The 15,395-nt window shown below is 36.8% G+C and overlaps 1 protein-coding gene across 10 annotated transcripts in view; it reads right to left on the reverse strand.

Moving 5' to 3' along the window:
• AOPEP (aminopeptidase O (putative)) overlaps positions 1-15,395 on the reverse strand; it is a 390,564-nt gene that overhangs the window by 345,626 nt on the left and 29,543 nt on the right. The gene's annotated exons all lie outside the window — the stretch shown is intronic.

Consider the following 15,395-nt stretch of genomic DNA (forward strand, 5'->3'; position numbering starts at 1 on the left):
CCAGACAGCTCTCATTTCTTCTTCTCATCATACACCTGTACTTCTTTCTGCCACATCTCTTTTCTTGTAAGCAACTCAAGGGAAAAGGAGAGAGTTTTGCATATATGCTTATTACATAGCATTGAGCATACTGGGAACAGTTACAAAATATTTAATTCTACAGATTACTTGTTCAGAGGAAGACAGTTGTCTTCTATTGCAAGTGTGTTCATTCTTTAGGATACAGTGATTGCTCTTAATGACAGTAATTAGGTTACTGAAGTATACTGTTTCTGGGCATACTTCCTCAGATAGTCAGATGCATATAGTCATAGGAATATAGCTTATTGATGTGAAATTTGATGATTTCAGAATTAGAAGGAATCTTAGAAGTGCAAATGTATTATGTTTAGAAATGTCACACTAACATGTTATTTTGTAACTTATTTCTCTCACTCAAATAGATGCAAAATATAGCCATGAAAATGCAAATAAATCTAGCTTATTTAATTGCTATACGTTGTCCTGATATGAATATTCCACAATTTTTTTTTAAATTTACTTGGTTGCACCAGGTCTTAGTTGCAGTAGGTGGGCTCCTTAGTTGCGGCTCATGGGCTCCTTAGTTGTGGCATGTGAACTCTTAGTTGCAGCATGCATGTGGAATCTAGTTCTCTGACCAGGGATCAAACCCAGGCCCCCTGCATTGGGAATGAAGAGTCTTAACCACTGTGCCACCAGGGAAGTCCCTGAATATTCCACAATTTAGCCATACATTTCCCTGCTGATAGAAATTTCAGTTCTTTCAAATTTTTCATTCTTACAATATTGCAATGAACATCCTTGTACGTGTCTCCTGGTACACATGTGCAAGTGTTTCCTGGGTAAAACACCTAGAATTCCATCTTGCCTAATATTAATATTGTCACACCTGCTTTCTTTTTTTTTTTTTCCCTGATATACTGATATATCTTCTCTATCCATTTATTTTTAACTTCTTTGGGTTGTTTTGCCTTGGGTATCTTTTTTAAGCAACATTGGGCTGTATTTTTTTTAATATATAGTCATTTAGATAACTGAAATTAATTTTATTTACATTTATCATGATTATGTTATAAGAGCACTAGTCTCAACCAACTTATTTTGTGCTTTCTATTTACCATGAATTTCTTTGCTTCTTAGCTTTTACTTTTCTACTTTTTGTTGAATTTTTCTGAATTCTCTTTTTTCCCTCTACTGTTTCATACCTTATACAATCTATTTCTTTTCTTGAATATGCCTACTTAAAGTCAATCTCTGAAAAATACAAGGACCATAGAAAGTCTTATCATGAGTCCTTCCTCTTCCCTACTCTATACCAGCTTCCATATTATTGTTGCTAATATCTTAGCATCACATTGTTTTCAACAACCTTCATCCAACTCAGGAAAAAGTCAGTACTTATTTGTTCATGAGCTTCCTTGCTCATGATGGATTCATACATTTCACTCCTTCTTTCGGGGTTCAATTTTATTACAGTTACTACTGCTACATAACAAATTAACCCAAAATTTTATAGCTTCAAACAGCAATATTTTATTATATTCTTTATAAATATAAAATATATTTATTATACACCTTATATATATTACTCAGATAGGGCATTCTTCTGAATCTTATGAATTTGACTATGGCACTCAGTGGAGAATGGGCATGTCTGGGAGGTCTGATGATCAGAGTGGCTACACAAAACCTCTCTAACATGGAAAACTCAGGATAGTCAGAAAACTTATACGGTACCTGGCAGCCTCCAGAGCAAGTGTCCCAAAGAACCAGTTGAAAGCTGAATGACCTTTTCTGATCTAGCCTCAAAGGTCACGGCTTTGCGGAAGTGGTATCACTTCCACCAGATGCTATTGGTTTCAAAAGAGAGTCATATGGCCAGTCCAGATTCAAGAAGAGGGAATTCAACTCCACCTCTGGTTAGGTAACATTGGAGAAGAGCATGTGAGATGGTAGATATTGTTATGACCCCTTTAGGAAAATACAATTTGCCACAATTTCCTTTTTACTTAAGTATATCTTTAGTAACTCTTTCAGGAGGAATCTGGGAGTAGTAAACTCTTTCAACACTTGCATGTTTGAAAATGTCTTTAATACATCCTCACTATTAAATGATCATTTAAGTGTAGACTTTCAGGCTGACAGTTATTTTCACTTAGCACTTTGAATATATATTACTCTACTATATTCTGACATCTTTTTGCTGATAAGAAGTTTGTAATCAATTTGCATTTCTTGATATTTACTGTTTTTTCTCCCTAGTAGCTTTTATATTCTTTCATTATCTTTGAGTTTCTACAGTTTCATTCAATGTGACTAAATGTGGATTTATTTTTATTTGGCTTGCTCAAGATACAGTGTGCTCCTTCAGTTGAAGGACTTGGGAATTCTTTCCATGTCTAGCCCTGAGTAGACAGCAGATTTCCTTGCCTTTCTGTTGGGACAGTGTAACGGAATTTTCTTTCTCCACTGAATGTAGGGATCTCCCCCTTATGGCTTCTGGCTTTACACAAATAATTCAGTTTTAGTTCTCCACATGTACTGAGTCCATGGCTGGGTACCCCTTCCTTGGTGGAGATCAAGTCTCCCTTACCCACCCCCGCCACACCCAGCTATTAAGGCCTATACCTATTCCTCTGTGAGAGCCTCTTAGATTAGACTCCTATTCATCATACTAACTTTCCATTCCCTCTCCATTTTGGTCAACTAAGATAAGTCTTTCTTGGTTTTGAATTTGCGTGTATGTGTGTCTGTGTGTGTGTAGCCATGTGTATGTTGTTATATTTTACCCAGCATTTCTAAATACCTGATATTGGGAGGGGGATTTCCTTTTAACTCAGTAGATCATATGGACCATAAAGCCATGAACCCTGCTATACCACTTAAATAGTCCATACCCACAAGTCCTTTGGCTCAAGAAATTTTCATGAAGGACATGCTTCACCGAATAATTTTATAAGGACCATAGCTATAGACACCCATTCATCATCACAGAAGCCTGGAGAGATGATTAAAGATTAAGAGGATAAGAATATGCACAAAGAAAGAAGCCAAGATGCAGAGAAAGCTGGATTATATTATTCATTCATTCAACAAATACGTGGAATCATCTTCAATTTTCCCTTTGTCTAGTAACTCTCTCGCTCTCCCCACCATGTCCTCAAGGAAAGCTTTCCTGACCTCACTGATTAAGTCAAATTACCCTATTATGATATCTCACAGCACTGTGTACTTTGCAGCACAAATAAAGTTTTAGCTTTACATCTGTTTTTATAATTATTTAATTAATATTATTCTTCCTCTAAAATGAAGGGGAGTGCCCCTTCTGGCAGTAGTGGAATAGCTTATATCAGACCAATCCTCCCATTGACAACACTTATAAACTCTAGACAACAACAAAAAAAATCTGAAGGCATATGGGAATAAGCAAAAAGCTCACAGAAACTGTAGGTAGTTGACACCTGGGAGAAGAGAATGGCACTGAGCTTCCTATTTTACAGTTTTTCATCTAACAGTAGGCCCTACTTGGTGCTAGGCAGAGCAGCTAAAATTCAGACTGAAATCTGCAATTTCAATGGCTGAAGAATCGGAGGACAGAGTTCAGAACTGACTCAGCAGCTAGAAAGTAAAGAAGGAAAACTTCAGGAAGGACGAGAGCCTCATATTCTACATATAAACTGCCCAATTTTCTAACTGACCCCATATTCGGGGCAAACCAAACAGTCCTCTTATGCTAAATGAACAGAACTAAACTGAGATTTTTACTGCTGCCTAATGCAGGGAAGGTAAAGTCAGAAGTTTGAGTTCAGCCAAGTTAACTGCCTGATAAAATAAAACATTTAGTACTGCTTAGAGGAACATAAGGAACCCAGAGTTTCTATAAAATATCAACACAATGGCCAAGATAAAACCTGAAATTATTAGGCATAAAAGAAACAAGAACATAGGACCCGTATTCAAAGAAAAAGCAATCAAGGGAAACTGACTTGAGTGGACCAAAATATTAGAATTAGCAGGCAAGGACCTTAAAGCAGCTATTAGTATTATAATTAAGGACATAAATGCTGTAATAAATGAACTAAAAGGAAAACTGAGCAGAGATAAACAAAACTAGACTCACCAAGAAAAAAAGACAGTAAGTTCAAATAAATAAAATCAGAAATGAAAGAGGAAAAGTTACAACTGATACCACAGAAATACAAAAGAACATAGGAGACTACTATGAACAATTATATGCCAACAAACTGGACAACATAGAAAAAAAATAAATTCCTAGAAACATACAGTCTTCCAACACTGAATCATAAAGAAATAAAAAATCTTGAATAGATCAATTACTAGTAAGGCAACTGAATCAGTATCAAAAACCTCCCAACAAACAGAAATCCAGGACCAGATGGCTTCAGTGGTGAATTCTACCAAACACTCAAAGGAGATTTAATCATATCCTTCTCAAACTGTTCCAAAAAACTGAAGAGAAGGGAACACTTCCAAATTCATTTTTTGAGGCCATCATTACCCTCATACCAAAACCAGACAAGGACACCACAAAAAGAAAAGAAAACAAAAGAAGAGAAAATTACAGGCCAATATCCCCAATGAACAAAGATGCAAAAATCCTCAACAAAGTATTAGTAACCTAATTCCAACAATACATTAAAAAGATCCTGCACTATGATCAAGTGGGATTTATTCCAGTGATCCAAGGATGGTTCAACACAGCAAATCATCATAGGGTTACATTACATTAACAAAATTAAAGATAAAAATCATATGCGCATCTCAATAGATGCAGAAAAAGCATCTGACAAAATGAACATCCATTTAGGATAAAAACTCTCAACAAAATGAGAATAGAGGGAACATACCTCAACATAATAAAGGCCATATAGGACAAACCCACACCTAACAACATACTTAACAATGAAAAGCTGAAAGCTGTTTTTCTAAGATCAGGAACAATATAAGGATGCCTACTCTTGCAACTTTTATTCAACTTAGTATTGGAAGTCCTAGCCATGGCAATTAAGCAAGAAAATAATAAAAGGCATCCAAATAAGAAAGGAAGAAGTAAAACCATCACTGTTTGCAGATGATATACTCTATGTAGAGAAAACTCAAAGGACTCCAGCAAAAAACTCTTAGAAGTACAAAAGAATTTGATAAAGTTGCAGGATACAAAATTAATATACAGAAATCTGTGGCATTTCTATACAGCAGTAACAAAATATCAGAAAGAGAAGTTAAGAACACAATCCCATTTACAACTGCATCAAAAAGAAAAAAATATCTTGGAATAAATTTAACCAAGAAGATGAAAAACCTAAACACTGGAAACTATAAGACACTGATTAAAGAAACTGAAGACATAAACAAATGGAAAGATATTCCACACTCACGGACTGAAATAATTAATACTGTTAAAATGCCTATACCACCCAAAGCAATCTAAAAATTCAATGCAATCCCTATCAAAATTACACTTTTCACAGAACTAGAACAAATAATTCTAAAATTTGTATGGAACCACAAAAGACCCTTAATAGCCAAAGCAATCTTGAGGAAAAAAAAACAAAGCTGGATGTATCATGCTCCCTATTTCAAACTATACTACAAAGCTATAGTAATCAAAATAGTATAATACTGGCATAAAAAGAGACACATAGATCAATGGAACAGAATAGAGAGCCCAGAAAGAAACCCACACGTATACTAATTTATAACAAAGGAGCCAAGAATATACAACATACATACAATACAAAAGTATTGAAAATACTTTTCAATAAATGGTATTGGGAAAACTGGACAGCCACATGCAAAAGAATGAAACTGGACCACTACCTTATACCACACACAAAAATTAACTTGAAGCAGATTATAGACTTGAATGTAAACTAAGAAACCACAGAACTCCTAAAAGAAACACAGGTGGTAAGCTCCTTCACATCACTCTTCTATATGTGTGTGTGTGTGTGTGCATGTGTGCACGCACACACGTGTGTGTGTGTGTATTTGGATCTGACTCCAAAGGCAATGGCAACAAAAGCAAAAATAAACAAATGGGACTATACCAAACTAAAAAGCTCTGCACAGCAAAGGAAACCATCAGCAAAACAAAAAGGCAACCTACTGAATGGAAGAAGTTATTTGCAAATCATATATCCAATAAATGACTAATATCCAAAATATATAAAGAACTCATCTAACTCAATAACAACAAAAAAGGTGATTAAAAACTGGACAGAGCATCTAAATAGACATTTTTCCAAAGAAGACATACAGATGGCCAACAGGCACATGGAAAGATGTTCAACATCAATCATCAGGGAAATCCAAATCAAAACCACAATGAGATATCATCTTACACCTGTCAGAACGACTATTATCAAAAAGACAGGAAATAACAAGTGTTGGAGAGGTTGTGGAGAGGTGGGATCCCTCCTACACTGTTGGGGGGAATGTAAATTAGTACAGCCACTATGGAAAACAGTATGCAAGTTCTTCAAAAACTTAAAAATAGAACTACCATATGATCCAGGTACTCCATTTCTGGGTATAACAAAGAAAACAAAAACACTAATTTGAAGAGATATACGCACCCACTACGTTCACTGCAACATTACATACATTAGCCAAGATACGGAAACAACCTAAGCGCCCACTGATGGATAAATGGATAGAGAAGATGTGAGTTATATATACATAATGTAATATACTACTCAGCCATAAAAAAGAAGGAAATCTTGTCATTTTCCACAATATGGATGGACCTTGAGGGTATTATGCTAAGTGAAACAAGTCAGTCAGAGAAAGACCAATACTGTATGATTTCACTTATTTGTGGAATCTAAAAACCAAAACAAGTGAACAAACAAAACTACACTAAACTAATAGATACAAAGAACAGATTGGTAGTTTATCAGTGGGGAAGGGGTTTGGGGGTGGATGAAAAGGGGATTAACTGTATGGTGACAGATGGTAACCAGAATTTTTGTGATGATCACTTTTTAGTGTATACAAATATCAAATTATTATAGTATATACCTGAAACTAATATACAGTTGACCCTTGAACAAAGCAGGGTTAGGGGTGCCAACCCCCTGTGCAGTTGAAAGTCTGTGTATAACTTATAATCAGCACTTCAAATACATGGTTCTGCATCAGCACATAACAACCATGGATCATGTAGTACTGTAGTTCGTATTTATTGAAAAAAATCTGCATGTAAGTGGACCTGCAGTTCAAACCCATGTTGTTTAAGGGTCAACTGTAATGTTACATACCAATTTTACCTCAATAAGATATTTAAAAAATAATGAAGAGTGAGAACAAGCAGCACCCAGATCGTGGTTTCTAAATACCTTTTCCAATAACAGGAACCAGGCCTCCTTGGAGAAAGGGCTGACTCTGGTACTGGGACAGGGAAAACATAAGATGAGCCTGGAGCATCATATAGGCCCCAAAGTAAGGAAGTTTAAAAAAAAAAAAAAAAAAAAAGGAAGGGGCATCTAAAAAGGACATAGGAACCAACTGAAAGAGCTTCCAATGGCCAAAGCTGGAACAATCTGAGTAAGATCATAAATAGTGATAGTACTGGATTAGAACCCAAAGAATAAAATAAATACCTATGATGACTCTATTTTAATATAAACAAATGATTGATAAATGGGCAGAGGGGAGGTAGGGTAGGATACATCTTCCTTTCAGAAGAATTCCAAATATTAGATGTAGGTACTACCTCTTCCAAGAAGTAGAGTTTAATTTCCCTCCTCTTGAGTATAAGCCGCATTTAGTGACTTGCTTCCAAAGAATAGAGAATGGAAAAGGAAAAATACTAAGTTTACAGTAGAGGAACCTGCAGACATAAACTTGACCACATTATCAAAGTTATTAAGTCATATCAATATCATTATTGCCTGATTTGATTTGATAAGAAGAGCGCTTTACCTCTGTAGTATTCTTCCCAAAACCAATAACCTCAGTCTAAGCATAAGAAAACACCAGACAAACTTGACATTAAGGGACATTCTAAAAAATACTTGACCAGTACTCTTCAAAAATGTCAAGGCATGGGGACTTCCCTGGCGATCCAGTGGTTAGGATGCCATACTTCCACTGCAGGGGGCGCAGGTTCCATCCCTTGTCCGGGAACTAAGATCCCACACGCCACGTGGCGTGGCCAAAAATAAAAATAAAAAAAATTAAAATTCAAGGCATGAAAAGCAAGTAAAATCTAAGAAACTGTTACAGATTGGAGGAGACTTGGGGATATGAAAATGGAATGTAATGCGGTATCCTACATTGGATCCTAAAACAGGAAAGAAAAAAAAAAGGACATTCGTGGAAAACTGTAGTTCATATCATTGTACCGATGTTACTTTTATCATCTAACAAAGACATCATGATTATATGTATATTATGTATACCATTAGGGGAAGCTGGATGGTGTATGTGAGAGTTCTATACTATCTTCACAACTTTTTTAGTAAATCTAAAAGTGTTCTGAAAGAAACCATTTATTTTTAAAAGAATAGTTAAAATTTTACAAATTTGGTGAGATATATAAATCTAAAGATTCAAGAATCTGAACAAACCCAAACAAGACAAATGCAAAGGAAACCACACCTAAGCATATCATAGTCAAACTGCTGAGAATCAAAAACTTTAAAAATTGAAAGCAGCCAGAACAAAATATTACATTGGGGGACAGTAACACAAATGATAGCTGGCCTCTCATCAGAATGTCACTTGACTTATCAGAGACAATGGAGGCCCAGAAGACAATGGAATTATATCTTAAGTGCTCAGTGAATTGGGAGCAAACTACATTTGCCTCAACTATATTAGTCCCAAAATCTTATAATTTGTTAGGAAGTCCTTATTTTTATACCTAGCAAAATGGCAGCCCATTTCTGGTTAAAATTATCCAAAATTCTGAATGAGTTGAGATTTAATTAATTTCTACTTTATTCAAAATTGGTGTCTCCTCTCATTTATCTGTCTTTTTTAAAATTCTATTTCAAAACAAATATATTCTAATATACTAACCCTCCCTCCAAAATATCTAGCTCTTTCCTTCTTCAAGTATAAATTCTTATGAATATTGGACAAACGGACATAGCATGGAACAGGTTTTCTACTCAAAGGTTTGAGCAGCTTATTAAACTCTCAAGTCCCTCAGAACTTTTCTTTCAGATCCTCATTTTCATATATCCTCAATTTAATAGAAATCATTTGCTCTTAAACAGTTAATAAACTTTTAAAGTTGAAGTAATTTTTAAACAGCAGAAACAAGCCAATCAAACGATCACCATTATCTCTGGTACCATTTTAATCTTTGAGTTTGGGACATGCTGACATGCTTTCAGTCACTGTATTTGGTTTCTGGCATTTTAACTTTAAGTTTTTCCCCTTTGTTCATTCCTTTTAATTTTTCTTTTACTTCAAGTAAAAATACAGTGTTAAAACAACATTAAGCTATATGTTTTAACTGAATAAGTACCAGGATATTCGGAGTTTAAATTCCCTTGGGAACCACAACTCTAACAACCTTCCCCCTCCCCCATATAAATACATGCTACAATAGGGTCTTTCATCGCAAAACTCATACCCGCGAGGCAACGTCATTTATCACTGAGTAAATAATGCAAGATAACATAATGAAAAGGGGATTTTGCTTTATTCCCTTAACTATAAATAAAAATATATAGCACTTTGCAGGATTACCACATGTGGTAGGATAGTAACTTAAATACCAATCTTTAAGCCAAACTATAAATAAGATAAACTATGCTCTCTGGTCTCAAGTTTTAAATAGTATCTCTTTTCTTTAAACTTACTGCTTTCATGAAGCATATAAGAGTGACTGCATATAATTTGTGATCATTGTGATCATGTAATGAAAGATCCTATTGTGATATGTATATGCAAAAAACAAAAAACAACTAGAGTTAAGGTTGTTGCAGGAATTACAAAAAGTGCTTGTGATGAAGATAATGCAGTGAAGCCAAGTCAGAATCAGAGCCAAAGACCTTTTCCTGGATAAAGAAAGCAAATCACTGTCAGCTGTGGCTTGATTTATATATTATAACAAACCAGTCAAGGGGTGAGGGAGACAGAGGTCGAAAATGTGAACACTGAAAACAAAAACTGATTCTACTCGCATCAGTATCAGTACACTGAATTATGCTTCAACATGATGTGGTATGATGGAATTCAGATTCCCTCATGGCAGCTTGTGTTTATTCTGGCTGTTCTGATCACATCTTAGCATCCAGATGCCATTCCTCTTTGGTGCCTAATGTGTTTATGCTCACATTATCATCAGGCATTGCAAAGATCATATTAGAAGTGATTTCACTCCATTTTCAAAGAGGAAGGAATTTATCCCTTTGATTGCTACTTGCTCACAAAATACACCTTGTTTCAGTTTTCTAAAAAAGTGCCACTTAAACTAAATTATAGCAGAGTGATCGGAAAAGGACTCCTGGGAGAACTCGTTACAGTTATACAGAAAAGGAGATTTTGCTCTTCTACGCCTTTTTCAAGAAGTCATACTTGCCCATGGAGGCCGGCCAGTGAAGGCACTGGAAAGGTTACTTACCTTCTTAACTTCGATATCTGATTCCTCCTTAGGAGATGTGTCTTCATCAACACTGACTTATTTGTTTTGGGAACTACCAACAATTAAAGATTTAAAATGAAATACCTAAATTATAAAATTAGAAAATAACCTTTCTGTGTCAAAACTATTAAAGACATATCAATAGAACACAACAAAGAATGAATCAATCAGAACATTGTCTGTTGTAGCTACACCTCTCCTATCAAGTTTGACCATGTCCTCCTATAATCCTTTATCCTTCCCTCTTCCCTTGGCCTTTGTCATCTTGCTCAAGGAACAGGACTTTATATATCCAGACAACTTTCCACTTTCCAGGGGCAAATAACCTGATTTGTCAGGTTTTTTTTTTAAAAGTGCACTTATGAAAAACTTATAACTAGTGAAAGGTAGTGAAAACATCTATTAGAGAGTATCTACTTAGAAGAATTTATTATTTATTGAGTGCTTACTATGTAGCCGCCACTCTCCTACTCTCTTGAAATCCTTTTTATTCTTACTATCCCCTTTTACAGATGAGGAAATTATCCCCAGACAGGCTAAGTGCCCAAGATTACCAACATGTGAACTCATGCAGCTGGACTCCAGAGTGTTCTTAATCACTATATACATGGCCTCTAGTGCATGGCAATCCTACAGAGTAACCAGGCCATGCCACCTCGTATCAATGTCATTTGGAAACCAAAAAAAAAGGCCCATCACAGACAACAGCCAAGGTGAGGGGACTCCTGAGGACTGAGTTCAGGACGGTGAAGGGAGAATAATTAGGTCAGGGAAGGGAGAAGTCGGTACAAACAATAGACACTGCATCTCTGCCCAGCTCTTGTCCCACTCTAACACTTAAAAGAAGAGACAGTTCAATGAAAATGAGAGATCAGTAACATAGTTCTCTGACAGGTAGGAATTTTGAGGTGCTTTTCAAACTTTATAATGTTTAGTGCACCTAACTTCACACGTTTATTCTTTTCTTACTTTTGAAGAATAATGACTGTGTTTCTAAATATTAGCTATAAATATAATTAAATAATTTTATCCTATATCCATTTTATACCATATTTTTATTCTTCTTTTAATTATGACTGAGGATTAAGTAACCCCACTCCATTCCTCCTTCCATTACATTATTATTCAATACTCCTATTTACTGAGCATTGACTAGAGTAAGAAGTTGAATTTCCTAAGCTGAACCCATAATCACAATTTCGAGCCATTTCACAGATACTCTCACAAGGGCTTCTGAGTCCCTGCTTACTTGACTGTGACCACATCCACCGCATTAATGCTTGACCCCAGTAAAGCGCCCCCTTGTATTTTCCCATCTGAGTCAGCTGAGATTTGCAAGTTCCCATGTTTGCCCCTTGACCACACTCGGTTTGCCACCTCCCAGTAGTTATCTGGGTTCTGCACCATTCCTCTTCAATCCACCCTCATCTCCACCCCCAGGTTCACTGCCATGGCTTCTGCTTTCCACTCCTGCGCCTGGCCACAGACCACTGCCACCTCCTTCCTTCTTCGCACATCTACTTTCCCACCTCTCAGCTGACAGGAGCGTTTAAAGTTGCTCAGGCTTTCATGCTGGAAAGAAACAAGGATAACATAAATGTGTTTTCCCTTTCTTGGCCCAATAACTACCATTCTAGTCTTTGCTTTCATTTTGCTATCAAAGTTTTTCAACTGGTAATTTATACCTCTTCCATTGTATGATCACACATTTCTTATAACTGTTGAAATCTGGCAACTGACCAAACCACTTCACTGAAAGTTTACTTTTAAACATCTAGCTTGACCTCAGTCCTCATTTTTCTTGACTCTCTGTGGCATCTGACACTACTACCTTCCGATGATTCCTAACACATTGTACTGCCTACCTTTCCTCTTACATCTCTGACTCCAGAACACTGGGTGTTCCCCAAGGCTCAGTCCTGGGCCCTCTTCCATTCTGGAGTCTTCCTTTTGCTCACATATCAGATACTCAAGTAATCATTCTATGGAAAGGACTCAACACCTTATCAACAGCTCTGATCGTTAAGTCCCTGTCACCTATCTCCAAAGCAATGCTGCTCAAACTATCTGTGGTAAGGGGCTAGTCATTTTTTCCCCTGTTACAGGTCAATACTTTTGTAAAATATAATAAAAACAAATCACAAAAAAAAGAAAAAAGACATACAAAATACAAGCCCCTATTTTAAAATTATTAGATTTAATATAAACATAATCAGAACAAACAACAGCATAGGAAAAAAAGACAAAAATTACTATAACAGTTTCTAAATTATTACTCTTTATTTCTGCACTTCTCTTCTTGCAGACCAACTAGTTTGTGGGTAGACACTGGCCATGGACACATTTCAAGGAGCACAGCTCTAGAGGCCTGTAGGGCATCCAACTACCATCCTGCCACTCCCTTAACAGACAACAACTTCCATATTTCCGTCTGTTATGGCAGCATCACCTTCCACTGGGCCCAAAAGTTTTGCCTCATCCTGACTCCTCTTTCCTTTGTAACTCTATCCAATCAATTACCAACCTTTAAATTTTCTTCCTTCAAATTGCCTTCCATCCAACTCTTCTCCACATTGACTGCAACAACCCTAATTCAGAAGCTAAGACCCCCTGCTTGAACTATCATACAACAACCTTCTAAATGCGTCTCCTTGTATGGTGAGCAGTCATTAGTGCTATTTACGAATATTTCCAGTTTTACCTCCCTGGCCCCTCCTCTCAAACACAGAAAACTACAATTTCTGGAACCCTTGTAGTTGGTTACTGCCATGTGACTAGTTGTACCCAATGAGTTGTAAATGGAAGTGTGAGTGTCATTTGCAGGCCTCGTATTTAATTGCTGGTGCATGACCCTCTAGAGTGTTCTTTTCCCTCTCTTAAGGCAAACAAAATATGAGATATCGGCTATTCTATCAGTCTGGGTCTCTGAATGACTATGATAAAGGAGAGCCTCCAACTGAGCTGTGATGGACATGCAGCATGAGCAAGATACATATCTCTATTTTTTTTAAACCACAAAGATTTTAAAGATGCTTGTTTCTATTGCTATCTCACAGCTTGTACACTCTGACCCAAGCCTCTCCTCTCTCCAAAACCACACCACCAAGACGAAGGTCCCTGAAGCACTAATTTATCATCATGTCCCCGCTTTTAAAAAATAAAATAAAACAAAATGGCATGCCTCAAATGAATTTCTGTGGTTTAAAGAAAAAAAAAAACAAAAAACGCAAACTCCTTAGTATCAAAGCTCTCACCAACCTATTTTTTTCAAACATCCTACCAGATCAACCTCTTTTACCTGAATCTGACAGACTCACCACCCCATACCATCACCTGCCCAAACAAAGGAACAATTCCTCTCTCTCCTCCTTAAAGGAAAGGTCAGTTCTATCCATTCCACTAAACTTCCTCCACAGTCCTAAAATCAGCTAACACTTAATGAATACTTACTAAGTGCTAGGCTTTGTTCTAAAGTTAGTACTTTCAATGTACTAACTCATTTAGTCTCATAATGACTCTATGAGTTAGGTATCATTAAACTAATTTTACAGATGAGGAGACTAGAACACAAGGATTAAACAACTTGCTGAAGGTTATACGACTAATAAATTATGAAGCCAGATGAACCCAGCAGTCTGACTCCAAAGACTGTCCTTTTAATTACTGCCCTATATTGTTTCTAGGACACTCTGATATCCCCTTTCACTGAACTTCCATTACACTGTGTGGATCTTCCTAGCACATAAAGTTGTGTCTTGCATGACTAGTCACAGTTTCATGTGTGCAGCCCTTATCTATCAATACTAAGTTAGACTGTAAACTCTGGGGATACACTTTACCACTCTTTGTATCATTCAATAAGGAAATGTCCCCAAAGGAATCACTCTGTGATAAGTACGGTTCTACTGGAAAGGATAGATATTAGTCATGTTTTTTTTTATTTTCTGTATTTTATAACACTTGAGATCTTGAGGCCTTGCTGATCCTGGAGAGACAACCCCTTCCAGGGCTAGCTAATATGCAAATCAGCCAATCCAGAGTCCATACCCCCAGCCACCTCCTTTATCTAACTCACACATCAAGCCAGTATTTCCCCTACCCTAAATCACCCAAGGCAAGATACCAGACAACTAGGGACCACCCTTGTAGCCCAGAGCCTCTGAAATTATTCAAACTAGCCAATCCTAAGTCTGCTGACTCTGTCCTGCCTTGCCTTTTCCCCAGAGACCACAATAAAGGCTCATGTCCATGCTTCCCCCTTACTCCTCCTGCCTCCTGATCAACCCCGGTGCCTCCAGTGTGACCCTGCATAGCCAGCTCCCTTCTTCTGGGAACTGTAAATAATAAACTCTTCTTTCAAAGGCAGTTTGTCTCCATGTCTGTCATCCTATCATACCTGATTAAAACAAAACCCCGGGTATATTTTAAAACAGATCATCACATCTGGAGGTCCTTGGAAATGCGAACTGCACACTTGAGACCAGGCAGGATTCTATCTCCATTGGTGCTGGAAGGAAGGATTTTCAGTGGGCATAGAGGAGAGAGAGGAGTGGTACATGGAACAGAATTGGTTTGGTGGTCTTCCTGCTTAGCATAAAGAAGACAGAAGCCCATCTTGTCTTCCAATTCCAATTTTAGCAGTTACTATCTCAGCACTGAATTGGTAATTGTAATTGTAGAATCTCCAAATCTTTAAACAACCCTACATACGTTAGTTGTTTTCTATTTTTTCCATAAGGATTAGCAAGAA

This window comes from Delphinapterus leucas, chromosome 6 (genome assembly GCF_059928025.1).
Source record: "Delphinapterus leucas isolate spDelLeu-1000000601 "Yukka" chromosome 6, BTC_Dleu_Yukka2, whole genome shotgun sequence".
Lineage (NCBI taxonomy): Eukaryota > Metazoa > Chordata > Mammalia > Artiodactyla > Monodontidae > Delphinapterus > Delphinapterus leucas.